This window comes from Dipodomys merriami, unplaced genomic scaffold (assembly GCF_024711535.1).
Source record: "Dipodomys merriami isolate MVZ:Mamm:240054 unplaced genomic scaffold, mDipMer1.0.p SCAF_27, whole genome shotgun sequence".
Taxonomy (NCBI): domain Eukaryota; kingdom Metazoa; phylum Chordata; class Mammalia; order Rodentia; family Heteromyidae; genus Dipodomys; species Dipodomys merriami.
This window is the reverse complement of record NW_027204159.1, coordinates 7,192,517-7,210,445: the sequence shown is the minus strand read 5'-3', so window position 1 is coordinate 7,210,445 and position 17,929 is coordinate 7,192,517. Positions and strand designations below refer to the sequence as shown.

Genomic DNA, 17,929 nt, shown 5'->3' with positions numbered 1-17,929 from the left:
GGGGCTTGAATTCTGGGCTTGGGCGCTGTCCCTGTGCTCTTCAGCTCAAGGCAAGTGCTCTACTGCTTCAGCCACAGCGCCACTTCCAGTTTTCTGGTGGTTAATTGGAGATAAGAGTCTTATAGACTTTCCTGCCCGGGCTAGCTTTGAACCATGATCCTCAAATCTCAGTCTCCTGAGTAGCTAGGATTACAGGCATGAGCCACCAGCGCCCAGCTTAAAACTGTTTCAACATATTTAATTGTATTTTTTTTATTTTCATGCATGAAAATAAACAACATGGACTATATTTATGCTCATTCAACCATCTTTATTGGCCCTGATGCCCCACTACTGCTCTCATCAACAGAAACTTTACTCTTCCTATCACTCATTTAAAAAATAGGTACACAATTCTATGCTTTTTTTTGAAAAAAAAAAGTTAGATGATGATGATGATGATGATTATGATGATGATTCTATTTACTTTTATTTATGCTTATCCTGGGGCTTGAACTAAGGGCCTAAGTGCTGTCCCTGAGCTTTTTGCTCAAGGCTAGCACTATGCCTTTGGAGCCACAACTCACTTCCAGCCTTTTTTTTTTTTTTTTTTTTTTGGTCCGGTCGTGGGGCCTGAACTCTGGGCCTGGGTGCTGTCCCTCAGCTCTTCAGCTCAAGGCTAGCGCTCTACCACTTGAGCCACAGCGCCACTTCCGGCTTTTTTCTTTTTGCTTATGTGGTGCTGAGGAATCGAACCCAGGGCCTCAGGCATGCAAGGCAAGCGCTCTACCACTGAGCCAACTTCCCAGCCCCATTTCCAGCCTTTTTTGTGCTTAATTGGAAATAAGAGTCTCATGGACTTTCTGGGCCAGGTTGGCTTTGAACCGTGATCTTCAGATCTCAGTCTCCTGAGTAGCTAGGATTACATGTAGGAACCACCAATGCTAATGTTGGTCTTTTTTTTTCTTGTTTATGTGGTCTTATTTTTATTTTTTTAAAATATGGAACGATTAATGAATTTGCATGTCATCCTTGCGCAGGGTCCATGCTGATTTTCTCTGTATCGTTCCAATTTTAGTATATGTGTTGCTGAAGCGAGCACGAAAATGTCGGCCTTTTTAACAGAGTTGCTTTTATTTATTTATTTTAAAGAAAACCACTGTAATTTTGAAGTACTGTTTTAAGAATTTCAAAATGCAGTAATACACTTGGTTTCCTCTCTCTGACAAAGAACACAATTCTAATTAAAAACTGGTAAGGGCACAACAAATGGAATCAAGCAAATGCATGCAGAGATCTGTACTACTTGATACTCCTGTGCTAGCTTGCACTTAAAACACCTCAAGGAAATAGAAATCATCACTGATGAGGCATAATCTTAATCTCGGTGTTTACAAGATCTAAAAGGTAACTGTCAGTTAAGTATGGAGAGCACAGTAGAATCTTAACCCAGAAGGGGGAACAATTCACCATATTAAGAAGGTTTGGATTTAAGGGTTTCATAAAACTTGTGACCTTTGCTTTGACTTTCTTATTCTTACCTTCAGTGAATATCACACAGTTTTAAAAACTTAGTAATGTGTGATAATGCCGGATGAAACTTTAACTCAAAATTTGGGAAAAGGAAAATAGACACAGTAAATTTCAACTCAATTTTATGTACACAATAGAGTTGAAAAACAATCTAAGCTACCTTAAAGAGAAATCAACTCCGAGGCCAAAATCACTATATTAAAGCATGCTCTAGTAAGTAAAATTTTTGCAGTTCAATAATTTCTCATTTTCTTGCAAGTAATTATCTTTTCCCAAGTTTTAAAAGCATCCCTTGGTAGTTTTATTCATGTATGCCAATATTTTGGCCATGTTTCCTTTCTTTCTTTTTGGTCAGTTGGCATTGTGAAAAACTTACAGTCTCACTTGACAACTGAAATTTTTTTTTTTGTCAGTTGTGGGGCTTGAACTCTGGGCCTGGGCACCCCTCAGCTCTTCAGTTCAAGGCTAGCACTCCACCACTTGAACCACAGTGCCACTTCTGGCTTTTTCTGTTTATCTGGTAATGAGGAATCGAACTCAGGGCTTCATGCATGCTATGCAAGCACTGTACCACTAAGCCACATTCCCAGCCCTATTTTTGTTTTTGTTTTTGCTTTTTTAAAAGAAGACTTCTCTTATAGTTCCAGGTATCATTCCAAAATGAATACCCTCTCTAAAATGACTACCCTCTAATGACATTCACTAATTTCCGAATAACATGTTCATTAAGTTGTCTTGGTCAAATACTAATAGTGGTCTCTTCCCAGTGGCCCATCCAGTGTTCAGGCCAGGTGGTTCCAGACCAATACTGAGAAAATCCTAAACTGGAACTCAGGAGTATTGCCCGGTGGGCAGAGCAGGACATTGCCACCCCTGAGAGAAACCCCTTGCTGCTGGAAAGAATTGATCTGTAGCTTGGAGGAGGCACATGAGTGGCCCCAGACTGGAGGGGTGCTTGCTCTCTTCTTTCTCACTATTAACTGGAAATTAACTGGGTAGTTTTCCACTGTACTTGGTATGTGCTCAGCTAACTGAGAGGACAAATGGGAGCTAGAGCAGAGACAGATGCCCTTGAGAGGACCCTTTCCACCTCTGCCAGCTCCACCTCTGCTACCTTTGTTTCTATACCATGTTGCCTCTGGCCTTCTTCTGGGAGATGAGGCAGTCCTGGGGCCTCTGGCAAATGGTCTTCCTTAAGCTCAGAGTTTGTTGCACAGAAGTTAAAGCTAAAAGCATTGGTCTTTAGCTTAGTTCTGTGAAGAGATCTCTTAAAACTGGAGTGCATGCTAGAAAGGTGTGTCTGAAAGAAAACATTCAGTTGACAAAGCATTCTGCTGGGCTCCATAGTCTTCACAGGACCAGTCAGGAACCATATCTTTGTGAGTTTAAGAGTTTACTTTTCTCATCTGTCAAGTTAAATAATACCCTAGTCATTCCAGCGAAGAAGTGAATGGTGTCATTGTAAAAGGAAGAACTGAAAAGTGGTGTGACTGTCCTGCAGGACTCACAGGGCAATCTCCCTGAACCTCATTCTCCATTCTGTGGTTCGAAGATTACTTTCCTTGATTTTGTTAGAAACAATTTGGGGGAGGGACTGTATGTTGGCTTGCAGTTGACCTAGTCATACTTGAAAGGTGAAGTTCGTTTCTAAGTTCTGCCCAACTTTCTAAGTTTCTCAGTTCATTTTCTAAGTTCTTCATGGACATACACTCTGTTCCTGGATAGAGAGAGGGTCAAACAATTCATAGACATTGTAGTCTGTCCTCTGGCAAAAATTACTTAGATGCTTCATACATGGAAAATTCAAACTTCCCTGCCCAAGATTCTTCTCAGTCACTGTCACTACATATCCCATTCATTCCTCGAGTCAGGTCTTTTCACGAAAATCAGATCTAGGTGAATATGATCCTCTAATCCAGTTCCTGAAGTTCAATACTGCTCCTCCCTTTAATCCATCTGAAGAGATGAGCTATCTTCCTTCTACTTTGGATACAGTGCTGGGATAGATGCAGAGGAAACGCTATAGCTGGATCTTTAAAAAATAAAATAGTAATGCTTACATGCTTGTGTGTGTGTGTGTGTGTGTGTGTGTGTATGTGTATGTGTGTGTGTATGTGTGTGTGTGTGTGTGTGTGTATGTGTGTGTGTGTGTGAGAGAGAGAGAGAGAGAGAGAGAGAGAGAGAGAGAGAGAGAGAGAGAGAGAGAGAGAGAGAGAGAGAGATACTGAAGTTTGCATACAGGGCCAGGGCACTGTCCTTTAGCTTTTTCATTCAAGTCTGGCAATCTATCATTTGATCCACAGATCCACTTCCAGCTTTTCGCTGGTTAATTGCAGATGTGTCTCAAGGGCTTTTCTGTCCAGGTTGGCTTTAAACTGGGATCCTCAGATACTCAGCTTAGGTAGCTTGAATTACACACATGAGCCACCAGTGCCTGGTGCTTACTTTTTTTTTTTTTGAGGTAAGGTCTTGAAATGACTTTTTGTCTATGTGTCAGGATCTTATGGTATAGCCTAGGCTTACCTCAAACTCACTATCTTCCTGCCTCAGCTTCTTAATTTCCAAGCTTATAGCTAGGTGCATACTACCATGCCTAGCTCTAAAATTATTATTATTATTATTATTATTATATTAAATAGTTGTACAAATAGGTTACAATTTCATGTCATAAATCATAAATTCATAAATCCAATACTTCTTGATCAGTGTCACCCCTTTCATCATTTTCCCTTTCCCTGCCTACCCTCAAATTACATATTTCAGCCTTTACATAATGTTAATTGAATATAGTAGCTGCATATTTTGAAATAATTTCAGACATTAAAAAGCTATCAAATATCCTTGGCCCAGCACCCCCAAATTACATAACTCTCAAAATGACCAAAACTAGGGCATTAATAGTATAAATGTAAAACTATTAGCCAATCTTCACACTTTATTTGGATTTTACCAATTTTCCTACTAATAACCTTGTCCTGGTTCAAGATTTGTAACTACATATTATAATTATGTCTCCTTAGTTTTCTATCTGGGGTAGATGTTTCCATTTAGAAAGGGAGAAGGATCAGTCACTAGTCCAGAGCAGTTCTGAGATCTAGCCTAGCATATGCAGCACTCAGAACTACTGCCCAGCATGAAGCCCTACTACTCTTGGTACTGTCCTTTGAATTGGCTTTCTCCTATAATGTGGCTTGTGTTGACAACTAAGCAGTTTCCTCAGGTAGCTCACTCTTCAGATCAAGCTGGTGGAGTTTCTGCTTTATAAATTCTTTCTTAAAATGTGTAGTTTCCCACTGAATCTTGTTGCTATGCCCAGAAATCTTATCAAGTTAATCTTCCCTGCCTTGACTGTTTATGATAGGGCAATATCCTGAAGACTAGCAAAATCCTTGATCTTTAATGGGGAAGAAGCTACAAGACATGTCCTGAGGATATGCAGGTTCTTTTGTCTGTCTCAAGATTCTTTGAGGCATTAGGTTTAATCTTTGTTTTTTTTTTTGGGGGGGGGCCAGTCATGGTGCCTGAACTCTGGGCCTGGGCGCTATCCCTCAGCTCTTCAGCTCAAGGCTAGTGCTCTACCACTTGAGCCACAGCACCACTTCCAGATTTTTCTGCTTATGTGGTGCTGAGGAATTAGGGCCTCATGCATGCAAGGCAAGCACTCTACCACTGAGCCACCTTCCCAGCCCCTATTAGGTTTAATCTTGCCGAGCTCTTAACAATGGCATAAGTCTTTTCTTAAGCTGAGCTCAGTATCTTCTTCCCATATGCCATTCTTTATGGAACTCTCCTAGTTTAGAGAACAACATCTGTCTAGCTTCCCAAGCTGTTAGAAATGTCAGAATGATCTTCGGCTCCTTTTTTTATTTTTTACTCCATCCCTCATATGGTATCTTGACCAGTCATGACAGATTTTACTATTGCCAAATCTCTTTTATCTAGTTCTTTTTATTCACGATACTTTAGTTGGGTCCTGTAGATTCCCCAAAACTGAAGCTGTAAATGGAATTCCCTGCCTTCAGTGTCTTGGCTGTTTTCTATTTATTACTTGTTGCTGGAATTCGCTTTCTAAAACAAGGTATCTGTCCCCAACCCAGAAATCCTCAATACTGTCTCAATAAAGTGAGACTCTTCCACAGGGCATGTGAGACCTTTCACAGTTCAGCCCCCTTCCCAACTATGGGCCCACTCTTCCACCCATATTGCTTGAAAGTTGCAAACAAATTGTGTATTTTTCTTCTTTAGTGCTTTTGCTCATTCTATTTCCTCTGCTTGGCGAGCCTCTCCTCTCCTGCTCAGGCAGTTTCTAGCTTCATTGTCCTGCTAGGCTTAGCAGTATTTCACAGTGTGTCTGACCCCTCTGGCACAGTGACTCATGGCCTCCTCTAGGTCTCCATAGCAGTTCATAGATCTTTCAAAAGCATTGTGGGACGAGAATATTGTGTATATGTCATAGCCTGGTTGAGTATAATATTGACCTATAGCAAACCATGTGCCTTGTTTGACTTTTTTGTGCCATACTTAAGTTAGAAGGATAACAACCGTTTGAGGACTTGAAGAGAATCACCTTAGGATTTTACCTTATTCTATAGGGGATACACCTCTTATTATTCGTGGAAGGACATAGTTCTAAGGGTGCAATGTGCTAAAAGATAGGAAGACAGTAAATTGAAATGTCATTTTGGATTAAAAGAAGGTAAGTTACAAAGTAATGCACTGGACTCTACTATCCTTGTAGTTTTTTTTTTTAATATTCTTGCCCAACCCAAATCTTTGATATGTGTGTTAGAATATGCATTTCATTAGCTTCTATGGGCAGTACCTCAAAACATTATTCAGAGATGGGGGAACTCAGTGGCTTCGTGTCCACTATTCCTATCCTCTTGGCAGTAATAGTGTGCAACAGACACTCCATAAATAAGCTGAGAGGGACAATGAAATGATTTCTTCTCCTGTACACTTCTGTGAGTTACATGTGTTAGACCTAAGTAGCCTAGCCAGAGAAGCAGGTTCATAATCAACCCCGTTGGGCAAAGGGGCATACACCTGCAATTCAAGCTATTTGGGGGTTGTGCAGGCTGCCTGAGCCTAGGAATCAAAGTCTAGTCTGAAAAAACATAGAGACATGTTGTCTCAAAAAAGGAAGAAAGGAAGGAGTGGGAGGAAGAGAAAGGAGGAGGAGGAGAGAGAAGAAGAGGGAGAGAAGGAAAAGGAGGAGGAAGAGAAAGAGGAGAAGGGAGGGAGAGAGGAGGAAAGGGGGAGGGAGAGATGAAGGAAAGGAAGAAGTCCAAGTTTCAAGAAGGCCTAGTTCAATACCATAGCCTATTTGATATTCAGAGTTTCCTGAGCCTCCTGCTTCACTGCAGAGGCATAAGAGATGTATGGACAGGGTGATCAGCAGCAAATAGATGACAGATTTGCATTCTGGATCAGGCAGTTAGAAGTGGCAGCACAGGAGGAGAGCTGGGATCTAGATCTTTAGGCAAGGGAAAAGACTACTCAGGTCTGGCCAGTTGTTTGGTTTTGTTTTGAAATGATGACAGTCCTTCCTGGAAACCTGCCTCTCTGGGGCCCATCTCAGCCACTGCCTTTGGTCTGACCTTGTTCAGGTTGTACTCAGGCTTTTGTTTTCAGCAGGCAAAACTGTGGTTCCTTCTTCATCTGCGAGAACTGGTGAAGAGAGTGTTTGAAGCCAATTAGGTAAGTGACATGGCACCAAAATAGAGACTAGATGGGCTGATTGTTTTCCTTTGAAAATTTTAGCAGAATCCTAGGCTGAGAAATACTCTTAGTCTAGATATCTTCTTGGGATACCAAATTTCTTCCTGAAGCAAGATTTTTCCCCTGTATTCCATTCTAAATATCAAATCCAAGCAGCATCCATGAATCTATGATTGTGGTAATTAGATGGGAGGGTTGGGGCAATTTAGGAAGATGATAGGGGCCTGACCTCCCCTTGCCTTCAGAATCTACAATAGAGGGAGAATGGGGAAATGATGAATAGTTGATCAAAAATGGGGCGTGTCCCTCCTAAATTAGGACAGCTGGCTCAATGAAAAAAAATGTTTCAGTCTGTTACTAGCCCTCAGGACCAGATGTTACGAAATCAGAAATTAAACTCTGACTCTGGGCAGCACTCTCCAGACACTGAGGGCAGGGTACCTCTCTACCCAGCTGCATATTTCTCTAGAGAAGTCTCAAGAGTGTTGAGGAAGGACGCTTGTTGGCCTATGTTGCTGCGTCTTAGAGGATATTGGTTTTGCATCTGGTTGGCTTTAATTTGTCCTTGGAGGTGTCATCTCTTCCTGGTGGGCACCCCGCCCCCCCCCACGGCCAGCTCAAGGTGACCTCCCTGCACTCCATAGATAGACAAGCTAGCCTGCTTGATCTCTGTGATATTCCTGAGAAACTGATTTTGCTACAAGGCTGAGTGAACCATATGGCAGCCTAGATTACAGAGATTGTTGGCATTTATCAAGAGCAGGCTTTTTGGCTATAGCAAGTCTTGCAGGTAGGGTTGCCACACCATCTGTGATCACAGCATATAGGATCAGCTAGGTGCACACAGCAATCCGTTCTCACTCACTTCCTGCCTCCAAATTAAAAGGACAGACAACTTTAATACCAAATATTGGCAATCAATTTTTTAATCTCCCAGATTGGCATTTGCTTTGAAGGATGCTAGGAAGATCTAGGAGTTGCACATCAGACTAGTAACATAAAGCAAAAGGTACATAGTAATTTAATTGTTTGAAAGAAAAATAGAATTCAGAGAAGATGGAGATCAATTAGGGCTGAAAAACCATGGACATAGTTAGGACTGGAGGTTAGCCTGGAAGAATGAATTGGTTTGGTATTAATAGGAGGATAAGGGAAAGTCTGTTAGGTCAAAAGAACAACATGAGCAGAGGTGGAGACAAGCAAGGTGTCTTTACAGGATTTTGAGGAAGTTAATATAGTTGAGGTAGAGATACAGGGAGCTGAGATTAGAAAAGTAGGGCAGGACCAGATTAAAGAGGGTCTCCGGAGGTAGACAAAGGAATATAGGCTTGGTTTGGGAAGTGATAGTACACCATTGTAGTTTTTAGAGCAGAAGATTCACTACAAAGGGAAGAATGTTTGTAAATGCTTTAAATATACAATTCAGAGTGGACTAGATCCATTTGCTGGAGACTAACTTTCTGTTAGAAAGTTCTAGAAGCTATAAAACCAGGGAAAGACAATCTGGGAGACTTGAGAGTGAGTTGAGTGGCAAGTACGAAGGGGAAAAAAAAATCAAGATTTTGATTTTGGAAAGTTGCAAAGACAAATAGTGCCATTAACATAAATGAAAAAGTTAATAAGGAAAGGTAATTTTTATGGGGGAAAATAATGAATTTGGCAATGACTTTATTTACTTAGGATACTTATAACATTTGTTATGTTCTCAGCACTGTTCTAATTACTTTATAAACATTTAACTCACTTAGTTCCCTCAATAATCATGTGAAATAGTGTTATTATCTTCTTTACTGAAAAGAGGGACATTGAAGCAAAGAAGGTTAGTGATTTGCCCAAGATCAGAATAAATTGTAGTCAAGATTCTGAGCCTGGGCTAGCTGTACAAGGCTCTTTTGGGTTGATGAAAAAAATCAAAAGCTTTCTTTTTTTTTTCCTTCAGACAGAATCCTGGGCAGGAAATGTAGAAATGAGTTTGACATGGACACACTATTGAGGATCTTAGAAAGCTCTAGTGATCTTATTAACTATTATTAAACATACTCAGCTGTGTGTTTTGAAAGAGGTAGTCTTTGGCAGAGGAGAACAGGACAGACATGTATCCAGCTAGGGATATCAGAAATGACTTACAGAAGGAGAAGGAATTGTAGCTAGATGTTAGTAAATGGGACAAGTTGGATTTAGGTGGAGAAAGCACACAGGAACTCTTCATTCCCTGAAATATCACCTCTGTGAAGTGGTAGTGGCAATTGCTGTGTCCTTGGCCATGGGCAGTGGCTGCTAGGAGATGGGCAAAGCCTGGTCGATTCCAGTCCTCCATCCCTGCTTTATACCTTAATGGATCACTCTTCAGAAAAATAGTGGCAGGTGGAAAAATATTACAACACAGAGGTCAGGCATTACTTACAGAATTGTTCACTGGACATACTGGACATATTTCAGTACTTGTAACTCAGACTTTGCCTTATCAGAGAGCATAGTCCTAGGAGAGAGATGTCAGTTTAAACTCCAACTAGCCACTTCCTAGCTCTGTGGCCTTAGGATTATTGCCCTTCTCAAGTTTGTTTTGTTAACTTCAAAATGTGGCTAATAACATTTGCTTTTCTTACCTAACAGGGATATTGGGAGGATCAGAGGAGATAATGTTCATGAAAGAGCTTTGAGATTGCAGAGTGCTATATCAAAGCATGCTGTGATTTATACAGCTACTAACCAGTCTCCGCACTGAGAGATTAGTGCTCTGGGAGTGCCTTTTTGCATAACGTAGTATCCATAGTCCTTCTGCCAAAGATTTAAAGGGCAAGGCCACAGACCTAGTTTGAGACCCCATATAGAATGCTTTCTGTTTCATTGGTTCCAAGATTGCTCCCCCCATCCCTCCTTCCCAACCATTGACAAATCTGGCCGTGCCTTAAGTTTGATGACAATGTGGCCATAAGAGCAGCTATGTCTGTTCTTGAAATCAGGTGGGGCACATATTCAGGCTTTCTTTTTTCTTGTTTTTTTTTTTTTCCATGCTGACAGTCAAAGCTGTTTTATCTCAAACTTTGCGAGCAGAAATCTTGCTGAAATGCATCAAGACCTTTCGCTGCCACTATAGACATAAAACTCGTCTGTTTTTGAGCATCGTGTGATATGTTGTAGTCATCCTTTCTTGGCCGGAAACATGGCTTGAAACATACATGTCCTGATACCCTGTGTATTGATTTTTACAAAAATCTCTAATGACAGTTTTTACCATCATTTTCTGTTTCCTCTTAAAAGTGGAAGGCAAGATGCATTACAATGAGACAACCATTTATTTACCCTGGGCTTGACCATTTGGGGGCACTAAGATATAATGAGGCACTGGGTCCTCTACCCCTAAGTTCCTAATCATGAGTGACAGGCTAACCAACCCCTTCTCCATGAACCTTCTCTTCAGAATGAATTCTGTTCTTCTTTCCTTTTCTCCCTTTGAAAGCTCTTCAGGTTCTACTTCAAATTCAGCACTTCTATGCGGGAGTAGTTCTTGCTATTTTATTTTCCTACTTATTATCTGAGTGTTAAAAAGTGACACTTGCTTCTGCTCTTGTCCTCTTGTTGGTGTTCAGGGCACACAGACCAAGGATTTGTAATGGACAATGTAGATCCTCAGGTACAAGAAAGGCATTTACATGTATTGGGCATGCACATTCACAGTTCACAGGCATTACTACAGCTGATTCTTGCAACAACCTGAAGAAGTGGGCCTTCTCTTCCCAAGTGGATATCTAGAAACCTCAGACCCCAAGATAGGTGATTTCCTATCCAGTCATGCTAATTATAAATAATGGAGCTATTTGAATCCACACTTTCTAGGAAGAGCAAGTATGAAAGCAAAGAAGCATGATCACTGGATTGTTGACTTTTACCAGTCACCTGGTCATTTCCTCTTACTGTGTGGAAGCTTAGTAGATGGCTAGATTTGTGGAGGGGGTGGGGGTTCCTGCCCAACTTAGGGGAGATAGTGATGCCCAAGGCCCACCTCCTAGTTGGAACTGTGCTATTTTTCAGCCTCTGATTGGGTCTCCTCTGGCCCCTGCTTCCAGTGGCTCCTGATTCAGGTCAAGTGCTGTGTGATGCCCTAGAAATAACGGGGTTTCTAGCCCAGCATGACTCCCTTGAGCCCCAGGGCATGCTAGGGCAGTGCAGACTCAGAGCTGTGTTTATTTCTATTATGTCATTTGCTTATTATAGGCAGCTTGTTAGGTGTTAGTTACCACCTCCCTGTGATTCCCTGCCTTTTCTTCTTCTGTCTTCCCGGATGCTTTGGAGGCTTGGGAGGCCAGGGACCCAGGAGGCAGTATTCTAAATGAGTTCCTTCTCTATTTCTTCCTCATATTGGAATTCAGCTTTTCTCCTGTTGTCCCTTGAGGATAAGCTTTTGTTAGAAATATTGGTACTGTAAATGAGAGTGGCCCCTGTGTGGTCAGATGAAGGAGTGCCTCAAAGGGTTGAAAAGAGAGCAAACTACGGAAGCAGGGCCCTGGATTGAGGAGTGTTGCTTAGGATCTTCAGGGGCCAAGAGCAAGGAGTTGGCAGCCTTTGTGTTTTGGTGTTCTGTTTCCTGTCACCTTGCCATGAACTTGTCTTCTTAAATCTTTATACAGGAAGGCTGATTTTGCAAGTCAGGCTAAGAGATGCTGATGAAGTCTGGCCCTAGAGTCACATTCATGGGAATGAGACAGTGAGTTAGAGGTGCAGCCTTGGATTCCAGCCTTTGAGATCTATGGGTTAGATGGCAGGGCAATCACATGGGTGGCACTTTATTAAGGACTAGTAGAAACAAAAATAAGGCCTCAGTTTGTTAGGTAGATACACTTTGCCCCCTTCCCCTCTCCCTAACATAGTTATATGTGTGACTTTGAAGCATTTCCCCACATTCGACCTGGTTATACTGAAGCCAGCACCCAGATCCTGACACATCTCCAGAGATGCTTGATATGAGAGCAGCTCTTATTTTAATTGTTCGGATACAGGAGCAGTGCAAAGAATAGTGCAGCCCTTTGTACCAGTGTCTGGATAGAGGCTGGAGAGGCTGTTTGTTCCCTGTGATCTGTACTTGGGTCTGTAAATTTTGATATTTCCTCTGGAAAATGCTGAGTTAACTTTATGATTTTGCATATTTGGAGGACTGAATAAAAACTGACTGATCCTTTCCTCTTCGTCCTCTCTCATGTAATTTCTGCGCCTCGGAGTATGAAGCTAGTCCTCCCTCTCCATTCTTATAGTCCATTTCTTTCTACCTTCTTGGGAACCTGACACCATTGACTTTCCTCTTGCCCTATATATATATTTTTTGTTAGTCATGGGGCTTGAACTCTGGGCCTGAGCACTGTCCCTCAGCTCTTCAGCTCAAGGCTAGCACTCTACCACTTGAGCTACAGCGCCACTTCCAGTTTTCTGGTGGTTTATTGGAGATAAGAGTCTCTCGGACTTTCCTGTCCGGGCAGCCTTTGAACCATGATCCTCAGATCTCAGCCTCCTGAGTAGCTAGGATTACAGGCTGAGCCACCGGCGCTCGGCTCTCTTGCCCTATTTTTCTGAGACAGCATTTCACTATGTGTTATCGATTGCCTTGGCCTAGTGATCTTCTGGCCTTCACACCACCAGACCTAATGTTCCTTGCTCTTTATTGTCTTTTCTCTTTTTTCATCTCTACACAGTCCTTTGTATCCATTTTCAACATACTCAAGTCTCTTCCATCTTAATTACCACCTATCTTTATCTTCTCTTTAGCAGCCAAACTTCTTGAAAGAATAGACCATCTATTTCTGTTTCTATGTCATCTTATACCCGTTTGTCTTCTTTTCCATCTCTCACTTCATCAAAACTTTTCAAAGTGAGCTTCCAGTCCCTAACCTGAATAGATAAGTTTCAATACATCTTATCTCACCTCCCTGCACTAGAGATGGATTGTTCCTTTGACTTTTATTTTGGGGGCAGGAGGAGAATATGAACTTGGGCCTCATGTTTGCTCCCTATTAGTGTCTCTTAAACAAAATACTTGGGACAAGGAGCGTTTCATATTTTATATCATTTTTTTAGATTGTTGTATATTTATGAATATATCATAAAGTAACTTGGAAATGGGCCCGAAGTCTAAGCACACAATTCCATTTGATGTATATATATCTTAAAACCTAACCCGAAGGTAATCTATACAATTTGTGTAAGTTTGTATAAATTGTATTTTGACTGGAGCTGATTACATAAAGTCAGGTGAGGAATTTTCCACTTATGGCATCATAGTGGCCCTCAAGAAGTTTCCACTTTTGGATCATTTTGGAGTTTGGACTAATCTAAGTGTTGCTTAACTTGCATCTCTCCAGTCATTTTTTTTCCACATTTCTGCTTTTTGGCTTTTTTCTCTTCACTCATTTTGAACAATTATTATTTCTTAACTAATTGTATAAAGGGGTTTTTATTCCAGAAGTCAAGCTGTAAGTATAATGCATCTTGATCAGTGTTACCCCTTTCATCTTTCCCACCTTTCTCTATCTCATTCCCATCCTCAAGTTAAGAAGGTTCACTTTTTTTCTTTTTGGGCCCATCCTGGGGTTTCAATACTGTCCCCAAGCTTCTTTTCTCAAGGCTAGCACTCTTACCACATGAGCCATAGTTCCAGTTCCGGCTTTTTGGGTAGTTAAGTGAAGATAAGAGTCTCAGTAGATTTCCTGCCTGGGCTGTCTTCAAACTGTAATCTTCAGATCTCAGCTTCCTAAGTAGCTAGGATTATAGGTGTGAGCCACTGGCACCCAGCATATGATTCAATTTTTATAAAGTGAACATTAAATATAATGACTCAAGTTTTAAAATGTGATAGTTCTTTAAGTCTCTGTCCTTGACCACTCTGACTTCAATATGACATGACAGGACATGACTGTTACCTCAGGATATTTGTATATGTTCTTTCAAAATGTCCTTCCTCTGTGTCCCCTAGGTCATTCTTGTCTGTTCTGAGCTCAGCTCAGATTTTATTTCCAGAAGGAAGGCTTTTGGAGTCCTGGACTAGGCCTTAGATGTGCTACATTTGTTCATATGGGGCCTTTAGGCTTTCCACATCTGTAAGTAAAAGCTCATTTGATGCTGTTGTTCAGTAGTTCCCAAAGGCAGAGGCCATAGCCATTGCTGTATGCCATCTCTAGCACTATGCCTGGCACACAGTTGGCCCCAAGATACATTTAATTTTGTGAGTGAATGACAGTGGAGCTGGGGAAGAAGGAATCAAGATCAATCTTCATGGAAGTAGATGCAGCCTGTACTGTTCTCCTAAACTATCAATTTACAGAATCCAATAATAATCCTAGAGTTACACTATCTGATCTAGATTTTTAAATATTTTTTCCTTTTGAAACAGGGTCTCTTGGGCTGGGAATGTGGCTTAGTGGTAGAGTGCTCACCTAATACGCATGAAGCCCTGGGTTCGAGTCCTTAGTACCACATAAACAAAAAAGGCCATGGTGCTGTGGCTCAAGTGGTAGAGTGCTAGCCTTGAGCAAAAGAAGCTCAGGGACAATGACAAGACCTTGAGTTCAAGCAAAAAGAAACAGGGTCTTACTATGTATTCCAGGCCAGCTTCAAACTTGAAATCCTTTTGCCTCAGCCTCCTAAGGGCTGAGTTTACAGACGTGTGACACCATACTCAATGCCAGAATTTGGACTTTAATTAATGGGGAAATTAATTTTCAGAGAAAGAGTAACAGTACAGTTGTAACTTTTTTTTTTGGGGTCCAGTCGTGGGGCCTGAACTCTGGGCCTGGGCGCTGTCCCTCAGCTCTTCAGCTCAAGGCTAGCACTCTACCACTTGAGCCACAGCGCCACTTCCGGCTTTTTTCTTTTTGCTTATGTGGTGCTGAGGAATCGAACCCAGGGCCTCAGGCATGCAAGGCAAGTGCTCTACCGCTGAGCCACCTTCCCAGCCCCAGTTGTAACTTTTTTTGCCTGGTGTTCAGATTCACATCAACTCTCCTGCACCACCACGCTGTTCTGCCTCTCCTCTATGCCTCTAAGTTGAAAGCAGGGCTTTACAATCAGCGCGGCTGATTGCTTCCTCATGAATTTGAAGCCAGCCTATCCCATAGCAGAAGGAGTCCCCTCACTCCCCTCTCCCAGGGTCAGTGTAAATGACAGACTATAAAGGCTCTGAGCCTGTGCCAGCCCCACCTATTGAGATGTGGAGCCCTGAAAGGAGAAACACAAGGGATGTGTTTGTTTAAAATAACTTGATTTTCCAGTTTCTGAGTTATCAAAGTTTGGTACCTGGAGATTTGACATAGATGCTAAAGCTTATGAGGGAGATCTCTTTTGTGTCTGTACTTAAGAGATCACGTGTGCCCACCTGGAGCCATGGTCTGGATGGTCTGATGATGACACCTCAATTAAGCGTTCTTCAGGAAGTTGTCCCTTCCTCTACTGTGCCAACCTGACCACTTCATCTCTAGTAACTGACACTTACATCCTAAAAGAGCCAGAAACAGAAAGCCAGGCTAGGAGTGCCATGGAAGACACAGGATACTAATAGTAGGAACCCCAGAATGCTAGCACCTCAGTTTTCAGTCTCACATCACTCCTTTTCCATTTCCTTTTCAATCTAACCAACATTCTTTGAATTCTAATTAATGTCCTGAATATTTGGGGAATCACATCTTTCAGGACATCACATCTTTACTCATGAGAATCTCAAAGTCTAGTGATAGCTAGACCATTCATTTATGTACTCATCCCTTTATAAAATATTAGGTAGCATCCGTTCTATGTGAGGCATTACACTGGGATTATTTATGCATTCAGCGGTATTTGAGTCTCTCCTCAAATTTGCTTTCAGGTATTTGGAATATTGAACAGACAATAGTCTGCACCCTCATGAATTTTCTTTCTGGTGAGGAGAGACCAATGATATAGAAGAGCATAATAAATGAGCAAATCAACAGTTTTAGGAAGTTGTCATTATGGATGGAAAAAAGGAATGAGAGCAAGAAGTGGTGTGTTATAATTTGAAATAGAGTGGCCTCAGTACACCTATTTATAAAGTGACATCAGAGCAGAGTCTTGAAAGAGGTGAGGAAGTTAGATTCATGAATAACTTGCAAAAATCAATTTCTGTCAAGGAAGGTTCTACCTAGGATGGAGGCATGCTTGACATGCCTGGGGCACAGCATAAACACTCACATAGCTGGAGGAGAGTGAATTGGGTGGTAGACATACAGAGACGTATAAGTCATTGTGAAGATTTAGCCTTTCTTTTAGATAGAAAAAGATCCACAAGATCTTTTTCTTTTGAGATGAAGAGTAATACAGGCTGCCTTATTTGTCAGGGACCACACAACCCATGATTTGGGAGTAGACTTTCAGGAACAAGATGGAAGCAGGAAATCAATTGGGAAGCCATTTCAGAAACCTGGGTGAGAGATAGAGAGGCTTGTTGTATTGTGATTGGAAAGAATAAATGAAAGAGGCTGGATCTTAGATATTTAAAAAATATAGAGCTAGGATGTAGAATGTGGGGAAAAGGAACCCTATTGCATTGCTGGTAGGAATGTAAACTAATACAACCACTCTGGAAAGCAGTGTGAACGTTCTTCAAAAAACTAAATATAGAACTTCCCTATGATCCAGTGATACTATTCTTGGGCATCTATCCAGAACATTACAAGTTGAGATATGGTAAAGACACTTGCTCATCCATGTTCTTTGTTGCACTATTCACAACAGCTAAGTTATGGATGCAGCTCAGATGCCCTTCAGTAGAAAGTAGAATATTACTTATCTATCAGAAAGTAGAATATTACTTATCTATCAGAAAGAATAATATTATACCATTTGCAAGGAAATGGATGGACCTAGAACAAATCATGTTACATGAGGTAAGCCAAGCTCAGAGAGGCAAAATGGCACATATTCTCTCTCATATATGGAAACTAAATCTACAGTACAATCAAACATGATAAGTTATATGGGGCTCTATGCATTTGCACACAGACTTAAGGAGGTTATACATAGGGCAGGAACTCAAAGGCATAACACCTCTGAACATCTGAAGTACTATTTATCAAAACAAATTCCAAGAAATGGAAACATGATTTTTGGTTTTTGGGTTTTTTTTGATGGTGTGCTAAGGGGAAAGGCATAGGAATAGAGGGAAGAAGGGTGAACAAATGCAAGCATTGTATTCAATATATACTTTGTAAAAAAAAATGTACTATGTAACTTGTGAGTAGTGAAAGGAGGAGGAAAATGGGGGAAAGCAAAGGAAGGGGAAAAATTGCACAAGAAGCACTGTGTTCACAATCTGACTTATGAAATTATAACCCCTTTGTAGAACTCCTTAAAAATTACCAAAAAGATAAACATTACAACTGCAATGAAATGGTCAATGCTAAATGTTTAATCATTACTCCTTTGTTAAATAAAGAACACATATACCATCATAAAAAAGATAGCGTTCACATGATTTCCTGGTAGATAAAGTATGAAGTGAGAGAAAAAAAAGAATTAAAAAATGAACCCAGGTCTTTTGACCTGAGTGACTGGATACATGATATTGTCATAAGAGATGGGAAAGACTGGGTGGATCAAATTGGGGAGACATTAAAGGTTCTGATTTTGGATAGTTTGGATCTGTTAAGTGGAAAGTAAGATATGGGGTAAGATCATTAGCATGTAGATGATATTGAAA

General features: G+C 41.1%; 1 protein-coding gene and 1 non-coding gene across 4 annotated transcripts in view; one reads left to right on the top strand and one right to left on the bottom strand.

Moving 5' to 3' along the window:
* Nrg2 (neuregulin 2) overlaps window positions 1–17,929 on the top strand; it is a 200,288-nt gene that overhangs the window by 14,691 nt on the left and 167,668 nt on the right. The window lies entirely within an intron of this gene.
* Window positions 975–1,081, bottom strand: LOC138837521 (U6 spliceosomal RNA). Its single transcript, XR_011375327.1, has one exon. It is a non-coding gene; the product is annotated as a U6 spliceosomal RNA (small nuclear RNA).